The 11,712-nt window shown below is 42.1% G+C and overlaps 1 long non-coding RNA gene across 1 annotated transcript; it reads right to left on the bottom strand.

Moving 5' to 3' along the window:
- Positions 1–9,230: 9,230 nt before the first annotated feature.
- On the bottom strand, positions 9,231–11,209 carry LOC117728175. Its single transcript, XR_004609098.1, has 2 exons — positions 9,591–11,209; positions 9,231–9,404 (listed from the first exon to the last, which is right to left on the bottom strand). It is a non-coding gene; the product is annotated as an uncharacterized LOC117728175 (long non-coding RNA).
- Between the last annotated feature and the right edge of the window lie 503 nt (positions 11,210–11,712).

Raw genomic sequence — 11,712 nt, 5'->3', positions numbered from 1 at the left:
AGAAAGTACTCCAAGATACTTGTATTCAGGTACAACCTTTAGCCTCCCCAGATACAAAAACATCAGGTTCTACACAAATAAAGTTTATTTTGGTAAAAAACATAAATACTGTTTTGGATACATTAAGTTGTAAACGGCATTGCCATGTAGTTACATGAACCATGGAGTTAGTGAGTTAATTTGCAATTTCTCCCATTTTGTTCATTTGAATATTGGTATCGGGACATATTGATGCAGATCATTAATATATAAAGGAAATAGTAATGGGCCCAGGACAGATCCTTGTCGGACGCCTGTGAACAAGTGGAGGGCAGTAGATTGATAGTTCTGAATTTGGACATACTGTGATCTATTTAGCAAATCCGATTCAATCCATTTAGCCTGAGGTGAAATTGTAACAAAAGACAAAAACTGTGGACAAAAGAATACTATGATTAACAGTGTCAAATGCCTTCTTGAGATCAAGAAATACAACTCCAACAACACCCTCTTTGTCCAGTAGAATTCTTTTTTTTCTGTGAAGAAACATGTAGAATATGTAATTTTCTCAGTAAAATAATTGGCTCTGAAGCCAAATTGCATTGGATGAAGGGCAAAGGTACTGGTATTCAAATGGAAGTTAATTCTCTCAGCAACCTTTGATACTGTTGGCAGGATACTGATGGGTCTGTAACTACAGGTAGAAAGGAGATCTCCATCTTTGAATACTGCAACAACAGCAGCCAACTTCCAAACACTGGGAAACATGCTCTGAGAGGTTGATGATATTGCTGATGGGATCTATTAGGTGTTTTGAGCATAACTGCATGTGTAGGCCTACTAAATATATATTTGGTTTTGGATGGTTTAAGAGAACTGATTATTCTCGTGACCTCCTGAATGAGTGACATTTCTTATGTTGATGGTTGGCTCCAATAGATTTACTGTACAGTATATTTCTCAGGGGAGAAACATTTAGCAATGGTAGCTACAGAATCAATGAAATAGTGATTGAAAGGTTTTCCTACTTCAGCTGGATTATTTGACAGTTGTCGATTTATGTTAAGTTCCTGCAGCTTCCTTACTTTGTGAAATGTCCCGTTAGCTTGTGTAACTGATCCCAGACCATTTTAGTTTTACTACTCGCCTTTTCTATTATAGTCAGGAAAGAATCTGCCTTAGCTTTTCTTAATTTCTTTACCAATTTGTTCCTAAGCATAGCAAAATGTTGTCTGTTAGATGTTTTATTGTCATGCCACTTCGATATCTGTACTGTCAAGTTTGACAGTGTGTCATGTTTATTTTCTCACTTGAAGACTCACTAAAAGTGGGAAGACTGATAAAAAAAATGGTGGAAAAGTTTTTACTGTGATATCCACATTTTCATCACACTGGTCAAGAACACATAACAGTTGTGCAGTTGATGATCTTTTCAGCCCGACAACGTCAGTTAGAGGTAATTTCCAGGCAGTGCATGACATATGTCAGTTTCATCCCACCCCATGCACAACGCCTTGGCAGCTCTGTACAGCTGCTTCAGCCACCGGCTGATTCATCCTGGGTGTGTGAAGGAGAGCAAGTCCTTCCTTCCTGCTGCTGTCAGGCAGCTGAGCTCCCAGTAGACCACAAAAACACTTTAACTTCAACCTGTGCAATATAAATACACTGTACAAAATAAGTTATAATAGTTATTCTGTCTCTATATATAATATTCTGTTATTGTGGATTCTTTAATGTTTTTATTACTGTTTTTTATTTGTATTACTTGTTTTTTTTATTTTGTACTATGTCTCTCTCACTTTACACACTTTGCTGTTGTAGTCCTGTACATTTCACCCACTGCAGGACTAATAAAGGAATATGTTATCTGTTTCATAAACTGAGTAAAAAGTTGGCAACTTTAGGGTTCCCTGACATTCAGAATGTATTAGATGCCTTGAAATCAGATCATCTATTGCAGGCACGGGTAATCTGAAAACAGATAAAAGCAGAATTTTTTTTTTTTATGAGTTCAGATATGTTGAACCAGTGCGCTCTGTGCATCTTGGGCAGAATTAATCTGGAAAGGAATTATTTTGTTCAGTATGTACCTGTTAAAGAAACTTCTCACTTCTTCATTATCCAGACCTCATAATATGCTTCGGCCTACTTATTTGCTTGTGGAACCTACGTTTTGAAAGTAAGTAAATAACAGACAGAGGTCACAAATTGCTTGACAGGAGTAAAAAAACTAGTTAGCTAAATTAAGACAAAGTGACCATACAAGTGGCCAATCAGTTGCAAGAGCAGTTTGCTGACGTGTTCTCTCTCCTGCCAGGACGCACAAACCTCATAGAGCACTGAATTGAGACGCCTCCGGGCGTGGCGGTGCGGTCACAGCCCTACAGGTTACCTAAACACAAAAGAAAGGTGCTTCAGAGTGAATTAGTGGCCATGCTGGAGATGGGGGTAATAGAAGAGTCCAACAGTGCCTGGTGTAGTCCCATTGTTCTTGTGGTCAAGAAGGATGGGTCTATACGGTTCTGCGTGGATTATCACAGGGTGAATGACGTGTCACGATTTGATGCTTACCCAATGCCCTGGGTCGACGAACTCCTGGACCAACTGGGCACTGCGCGTTTCTTTACGACACTGGATTTAACAAAGGGCTACTGGCAGATTCCTCTGTCGCCAGAGTCCAGGGAAATGACGGTCTTTGCCACTCCGTATGGGTTATACCAATTCACCACTCTTCCCTTTGGGTTGTTCGGGGCCCCAGCCACTTTTCAACGCCTCATGGACCGGGTGCTGCGTCCGCACGCTGCAATGCGGCCGCCTACTTGGATGATGTGATCATTCACAGCACCACCTGGGCGGAGCATGTGCAGCGGGTGGGCGCGGTGCTGGATTCCCTGAGGCAGGTGGGCGGGGCTCACCGCCAACCCCAGGGAAGTGTGCAGTTGGACGGAGGGAGGTACGGTATCTGGGGTACCACTTGGGCGGCGGGCAGGTGCGCCCACAGGTGGACAGGTGCGCCCACAGGTGGACAAGAGGTTTCTTCCCTTTTTTCCCTGTGAAAGGTTATTTTTGGGGAGTTTTTCCTGATTCGATGTGAGGTCCTAGGACAGGGATGTCGTATGTGTACAGATTGTAAAGCCCTGAGGCAAATTTGTAATTTGTGATATTGGGCTGTACAAAATAAACTGAATTGAATTTAATTGAAAGTTGTGGGATTTGTTGAGTTATTTGGGGGCGATGATGAGCATTTCAGATTTGTTGCTGTTGAGTTTGAGGAAGTTGGCTTGCCTGTGACTGTGAGTTCCTATCACACTTCAACTGTGATTTGTAAAATGTTGTTCATACCTGTTATTATTAACTGCTGCAACCAAATAGACACATGTTAGCCTGCAGCACAAACTCAATTTAGGTATTGTACAGAGACTACAGAGACATTTCACATGCCATGATTTTGTCATACCTGTTCATCTTCATATTATGAATTATTAAAGCTCATAAGAGTATTTATGTTTTCTTCCAACATGGTCTTAGGTTTTATGTTTTTAGCAAATGTTCCTCAACTGCCTCTGGCATATTATTAGAATATTCTACTAATAGGATAGTTTTCTGAACTCCTGTTGACAAAATAAAAGAGATGGGGTTGTCAGTATCTTCTCAAATAATTTCACTTACTCCAAATGTTTTTTGGTGGCTTTTAAGCTTTGAATAATTAGCTTTGGTTATTAGCACCCAGCAGTCTATATTGACTATGACTATCTACTGACTTTAATACCAACATATTATCTGAGTTTTCCTAATTTAAGGTTCTAAACTGTGATTATTTTTCAAATCTGACATACTGATTCAAAACCTATGGAATTTTTAGATATTCTTGCTTGATCAAGCTTGTTCAGATTACCAACCACAGATTTGGAAATACATTGAGACTAATGGAGTTTTACAGAACTTAGTTCGGGAACAAGGACCATGCCCCGAAGGCAGCTAATTTCCCGCTCACTAAAGTACTTAAGCCCAGCACACCTGTTCACCCCACCTTGACTGTCTCCACATACCGAGCAGTATGGAACCGTAATTTTCTCTGGAACGATCTGTTCGCAGAAGAGCAGATCACGCCCGAAGATCGGAGATCCCATCTTCTCCCGGCATCCTTCGGCGGTGGTAAGTTCGGCAGCGACCAACAATCCACGTCCCTTGCAACTTCCGACAGTGATCCCCGGGCAGCCCCAACGTCATTGGTCCCTCACTGTCCAACAGCCTCTGGCGGAGATCCCGTCTTCATCATCCCTCTCCGACGGCACTCTTCCACCCGGTTGAGATCCAGCCGCTCGAATGACAGTCGCGACGATCCTTCTCCACGCCGACGCTCCGTCGAGCACCATACTTCCCACACCCCCGGATGAACAGTACATAAGCTAAAAATCTCACTTGTTGAGCGCAACATCCCCTTCAACCAGTCCGACTGGAAAGCCAGACCCTACCAACACTACTACCCCATGCACATGCTTCCCTCCATCCAAGCACCTCTTCCTACCTTCCTCCCCTCCCATTCTTCCCCTTCCCCTTCCCTACCCCTTTTCCCATCCGTACCCAAATGTATCTAACGCTAACCACCCTACCTCGCATGCAATCCTTTCTTCCACAGGTCAGCCAGCACTCTTTTACAGCTCCTTCCTGCATCACGTACCTCCACCCACCAGGTCCACCCTAGCCACAGCGTTACCTCCAGCACACCCGCCTGAACATCCTCGTTGTCTCACACACTCAGGCAGCAGATTCTCGCCGGTAATTATGTCGACCTCGCCCAACTCATCCACCCATCCGGAAGCAAGCCCCACACCCCTAAAGAACTGCTTACCACCTTCGGCCCAGTCGAGTTCAGCCAGCCTCTCCCCACCCGGTCCAAGCAACTCTCTACGACGGAGTTCGCCTATACTTTTTCCCTGTACTGCAACGTCATCTGCTCCGCCCTCCCTGACCGCAGGCCCGAGCTGCACAATTATATGACTTTAATTCTCAACCTAGCTTTGCGGTTTGGCAACAACAGGTTTTATACCTACCACGTCCTGTTTGCTAGAGTGCAGCAGTTTAACCAGGGCACGTACTGGGGAACTCTCGACCCAGAACTGTACTGCAGAGTCTTCACATCCCTCCCTTCCCTAAACTGGGAACTCTGCAAAGCACCATCCCATCCAGCCGCCACATGCTTCCTCTCAACTCCTCGGATGCACCCCAAGCTCCCCGTAACAAAAGCCCCATATTTTCACAGATGCAGCGCCCTCAACAACAAGTGGTTCTCAGCCGAATGGCCGCCGGAATTCGCATCCCAAAAAGACCATCGCTTTCTACTCAGGCAACAGCGCAGTAGTCGATATCATCAACGAGGGACGGTCGTGCTGCCTAGACATAATGCAGTTCCTGCTTAAGCCTAACCCTAGTTTCAGCCCAGCATCAGTTCATCATCCGAGCCACCCACAGCCCAGATCACAAGAACCTCATCGCTGATTCACTTTCTTGTTTCTCATTCCAGAAATTCAGACAATTAGTACCAGCCTCGGACCCCCGGCCAATTGCGGTCCCACTGTTTTCAGCCGCCATCTTCATCCGACCCTGCGACTAGAACACCTGGTCTCCGCCTCGCAAGATGCCATCATAACCAGCGTCCCCCCACGTACACTTTCTTTGTACCTCACAGGATGGAACAGCTTTAAAGCTTTCCACGCCTTTGCCAGCTTGCCATTCCCATCACTCGACCTCCTGGCCCTCACAAACTTCATACGTCATTTGTACGCCCATTCCCTCATCAGGTCCTCTACATACAAGTCTACTTAAGCGGAATTAACTTCCTCACAAAACTGTCCTCAGGGGCGCCGTGTCCCACCACGGCCCATTCACATGTAGCCATGCTTCTTAAAGGCCTTCGTAAAACCAAATCGCTTTCTGCGCCTAAATGCCTGCCCCTCACTCCAGACCTCCTTGCTCTGCATCCACACACTTCGTTCAGGCTACCTGGTTCCTCCACCACTTCCGCCAGATCCGGCATACCTGCCGAGTCGTTCTAAGGCCATTCATTCCGCATCAGCACTGCCGCCGCGAGCCAAGGAATCCCTGACTACGTCATAAAGATGCTTGGCCGGTGGTCTTCCTCCGCGTACCTCTCCTACGTCCACTCCAACCTGAACGTTCACCGGTGCTTGTCCACGTGAAGCTATCTCTTGGGCACTCCGAACTCCGAAGCTTCAGAAAAGACAACCCCCACCCACGAGTCTCCGCTCCCCGGTTCCCACCAGCCACCGAGACACCGACAACCCACCAACGCACCCCTCTGACCTTCCCTCTCTTTCATCCCTCTACCCCCCGTTTCCTTCCCTTACCCCTTACTCCTCGACCTCCATCCCTTCCCCCTTGACCTCATCCCTACATCCCTGTGTTTACATTCAAACTGTGTAATAAGTAATTTGTTGTGAAGCAAATCCTTGATGATAATGCTAGGACTAGTGTGTATGTATATATAACTGTACTCCCATCAATACCTCATTGACCCCAGATCCCCACGCCTCAGGATCATGTTCTAGCGTAAATGACTTTGGAATTCAATCCATGTCTGTTTGTTCACTTAGCACACACATTTTCCACAGCACTGGAATGTCTTCAACACATTTTCAGATGGAAAATAAGAAAGGGGCAGTGGAAATTCAACTCACTGGCGTGTCCAGCCTTTTTCTCTCCTGTTAGAGGTATGAGTGAGTAATGTGTTTGCCAGCCCTAATGCACATTAATCATCAGGTCCATCTACAGGACGTCTTTCTGCCCCCATCCCCCTCTCTAACACTCCTTTTCCTGAACTCCCAGCAGTTAAAATGTGTCTTCTGCAGTTACCACCACAACCTTTAACACACACCACCAACTACACCACAGTTAAATTCAATTTCTTTGACTATTTTATACAATGATGTTTTGAACATTTACATAAGCTGTTGAGGGGATGTTTTTTCCTGACAAAGTCTGGAATAATTAAAGAAACATTTTGAGGTTCCACTTTATGGCTGGATGGCAATGGGTTCTTTCGGCTCTCTGCATCAGGTCCATTGGATCAAATTCAATTTATTTTGTACAGCCCCAAATCGCAAATGTGCCTGAGAGGGCTTTACAAGCTGTACACATATGATATCCTCTGTCCCAGTTACCAAGTTTCTCAGTTTCATTGAAATACATGATGAGGCTGTGTTTTCTCACACAGTGCTGTTGTCTGTATGATGTTTATATTGTACAGTGACAACACTGTTCTTGTCATTGCTGCTCAGTATAAACTAAAATGTGCTGGATACTAACATGGAGTCATATATCCGTCTCTGACCTGTTTGACTTGATTGACCAACTGGAGGTTAGAAATTGGTGTTGTGAAATAAAACATACTTGACATTTCTTCCTGGTAATAATCTAATCAGTATTACATTATTTGGGTCTTTCATCATAGACTTTGCAAGTTAAAAAATTAAGCAACTTTAATCTGAATGATTTTCAAAGGCATTTATTGTAATAAATAGTTTTATTGGTGGGGGTATTTCTGTCAAAAATCATCCCAGCAAGAGCTACTCAGCTTTGCATCTAATCCTGTAACGTGAAACTCACAGTCCTTGATCATGATCTGCCTTATTCTCCCCCTCAGCCAGCGTTCACCCCTATGTCTGTGAAATCCAGCCCCTCCTGTTTCAGCGAGGCTTAGTCAGAATCTGGTCCATTTACTGTAGGCTGGATGAATCCACTGCTTCAGTTAGTGTCACCTGCTGTCCGGCGGTGACAGGAATAGAAAGGAGCCTTGATAGAAGCAGCAGATCTGCGTGCAATTCTCAATATCTCCAGCAGCTGATGTGCTGACAGAGATCAAAGTGAGAGGCATCCTCTTGCTGCCAGCCTACCTGAGTACTGTACACTTAATATAGCTTCAATAAAATAACTAGCCGTAAAATATAAGTTTAATCAAATTAAATCAGAAACCACCTGAAAATATTTTTACATTTGGTATGTTTTATTCCCAAAACGTTGTCCGTATATATATTGTACCATATCTAAAGTACACATATCTAGTAAAAGTACCGTCAATTTTTATATTGTTTTTTCAGAAAATGGTCACTACCGAAACATAGTAATACACTATATTAAAAAAGTATTATTATTAGCCTGTTAAGATTGTTATCTTAGATGACGTGAGTATTTTTACAAATACCTCTTGAAGGTTTTCACAATTAATCAATACACATTTTGAATTTATACAATTCATCAAAATCTAACTGCAATATTTCTTTGTAAAATGCATAATACTGATCATATTGATTCCAGAGTTGTTGATTGAAAATGTAACATACATTAAACCAATCAGTATCATAACATTTTAGTTGATAACTCAATATACTTTATTTTTGAGTGTTTCTGTTGTGACCCCAATATTTTGTTCGCAAGGTTGTATCATATTTCCTAAATTTTATTGCTTAATCTTAACTCATAACATGCCTTAGGTTGGGAATATTACCAACACAAATGTTTTGTTGTTAATAGAATCATTTTATTTTTGAAGACATAACAATTGTTCATCCAGAACCATTTAAAGTCCAAACATTACTTATCAATGGAAAATAACTGATTTTATGTTGTTCTGTATGTTTTAGGGGGTTCAATGTCAGACACCATCACAAATCCATTAAAAAATGTAGTTTTTCACAGACTTTGGTGAACACTCTTGGGCTCATCCTCTGTGTCGTTTTCTGGTGGAGGGATTAGGCTGGTGGAATTGTTTTGGTAGGGCCATCCAATCAATTTCAACAAACATCGCAGTATGATTCAATGCAAAAGAAAGTATCAAACACGCATTTCTACTTTATGGTTAAATATTTAACATTTATTCCAACACTTATTCCAACACAAACAATAAGGACATCTTATTCATACAATTCAGTATATTAAGATATATATATATATATATAATAAATATATTATAAAAAAATATTAATATATTATAATATAAATCACATATATATAAAATATAATAGAACATGTTTATATATTAAGATGCCCCTATGAACCTTGTTAGGGTTAAAGTGTACCTGTTTCTTCACCGCAATCCTGTGTTTGTCGTATAAGCATATATTTTGCGCAGATATCCTATTTTACAAATAGTACTGGGTATATTCCATATTTCCAAAACACAAATATTGACAATTTGTATAATCTACTAATATTATTATTATAATTTTGTATACTTTTTTTTTTTTTTGTGGCTCAAGGTGGGGCCAGGCCCCGTGGCCCTCTATTGGCCAGCCGGCACTGGATTAAGGTGACGACCTTGTCCACTGTGTACCAGATCTTGTCCTCTAGTCGCGGTCAATAAAAGTGGTTTCACCCAATGTTGTGCATGACTTTGACCTCAAGGGCACCTGCAGACAAAATTAAAAAAGGACATTGGGCGAGTAATGATAAGTATTGCTTGTATTGGAGTCTAATAAGACTATGAAATAAAGTTTGATTCAAATGGAATGGGAATATGAGAATGGAAGATTGGCAAGTGAGAATGAATGGAAAGAAAGAAATAACATGGATTAAAGAAAAGATGTACAAATTACCTTCTACGTCTTCAATGATTCCAGGATATGGGTCGTCATATGTGATGACACACCACTTTCCAAAAATGTCTTCAGTGAAGTCATCAACTAGACAGAGAGTCCCTTCACACCCAGAGCTTGAGATGGAATGGCTTGCATCTTCTGGGGCTGTTGGTTCAGATGTTACATCTCTTCCAAGGGGGGGGGGCTGCCCTCACATCTGTTTAACCGTTTTTGTCACAGTGATCTTCTCTCTTTCTCCGTCCTTCTCTTTTTTATAATCTTCTTTTTTCATGAGCCACTGGTACCACCATGTGGCTTCTGTTCCTGATGTACCAGTACTTGTAGTGTGTGTGAGAGACTTGTTCTTACATGAAAGACATTACCTGTATATGCACACTTTAGCCTGAGTGTCACAGCACAACTCCTCTGCGACTTTGCTTAAGCTCGGTGAGTTAATAATGCCTGCTGCTGGACTTGTCTGCTTTCATGTGGACATTGTCATGCAGTTTACAGACACACATCACCCTGTTGTTGATGTTTGGGGCAACAATCCAAAAAGGTTTTGTCCTGCAGAAAAGTGAATAGGGCAGCTTCAGATGAGGCATCTCCAGCATCAACTTCTGATGCAAATTCAGCAGTGTCAGAGAGAAACCTCTTTTGTTTCTTCTTTTTGAATCTTGTGATTGTTTCATCCTTCCCCGCTGATGCCCAACTATTGTCATCTCAACTTAAGAACATTTTGACTATGTCCATGGTCTGTTTATTACCAGTTCTCTGATAGGTGAATCTCAGCTGTGGCTTGTCTAGTCTTGTTGTAGACTTTGTGGGAGATACCTACTGTTTTTCTGAGCAAATTAACAAGTTTGTATTTTCTGAGCAACCGGTCTGAGACAGCTCTTCTGAATGCATGTGTTCTCTTTATAGCTGACAGACTTGCATTTTGTTTTCATTTGGTGCATAAGTGTATTGTGGATATGAGCAGGAACTCTATGCTTCTGTACAGCCTTCCAAGTTTTCGTTCTTGGTGAACAATTAGAGTTGTCAACCTCAACCTCTGACATCTTTTTTAAAAATGTTGCTTCCCTCTGCTGCTGAAGGTCTTTGACCTTCTGCTCTAGCTTCTGTAATTTTCTGTAGTTAGAATGTTGCCCTTCTCCTTTTCTTGTCTGTGTCTGATTAGCCTCGCTAGAAGTGCTTGTTGCACTTCTCGTCTTTTTCTGTACTTAACACAGGGGGTGTTTCTCAATATTGAATCCAATGAAGGATCCTTCAACTGTTGAATTTCAAGACTGCTACCTCACCAAATTCTAACGACTGACTGTTCCAATGTCAAGGATCCTTTGAGTCCTTCATTCAGAGGATTTTGAAGGACGCAATTGTGTTTCTTGTCCCCCATTGAAATATAGTAAATAAGTACTTTCAGTTATTTTACATCAGCAGTCCAACTTAATCTGTTTCAGAACACATTAGAGGCAAACAATTGCCATCCAGATGCTCAATCTTCACTCATATTAGATGTGGATCTAGATTTATATCTTTAGCTGCTCTTCACTGGTTCCCTGTAAAATCACATTTAAAATTCTCCTCACCTACAAAGCCTTGATTGCTGATGCACCATCATATTTTAAGATGCTTGTAGTACCATATTGCCCCACTAGAGAGCTACGCTCACTAAATGCGGGGCTACTCATGGTTTCTAGAGTCCTAAAAAGTAGGATGGGAGCCAGAGCCTTCAGTTATCAAGCTCCTCTTTTATGGAACCAGCTTCCACTTTCAGTCCGGGGGGCAGGTGAAATACGGTCTTAATGTCAGCGTTTAATCAACGTCTTCAAATAAAAAAATAACTTTCAATTTTTAACCAGTTTTGAAAGTCATCTCACCGTATTTCAATGGAAAAATGCTGACTGGGGTCAAAGAAGAACTTGAAACGTTTTTGATTTACATAGAGCTTTGAGGAAATCACAAAAAATAACAATATTTCAAGCAAAAACCTATATTTGCTAATATGGTGCTTTATTAATTCTGCACACAAATCATGGCAACAGCCCTGTGGGTCGGTATTATCTCCTTTCCATTGGTAAAGGATGGCCCAGTGTATCCTATGCTAAAGGAGATAAGAAAGGAAGCATTGGAGCTCCCT

The sequence above is a fragment of the Cyclopterus lumpus genome, chromosome 25 (genome assembly GCF_009769545.1).
Source record: "Cyclopterus lumpus isolate fCycLum1 chromosome 25, fCycLum1.pri, whole genome shotgun sequence".
NCBI classification, from domain to species: domain Eukaryota; kingdom Metazoa; phylum Chordata; class Actinopteri; order Perciformes; family Cyclopteridae; genus Cyclopterus; species Cyclopterus lumpus.
This window is presented reverse-complemented; position numbering and strand designations above follow the sequence as displayed.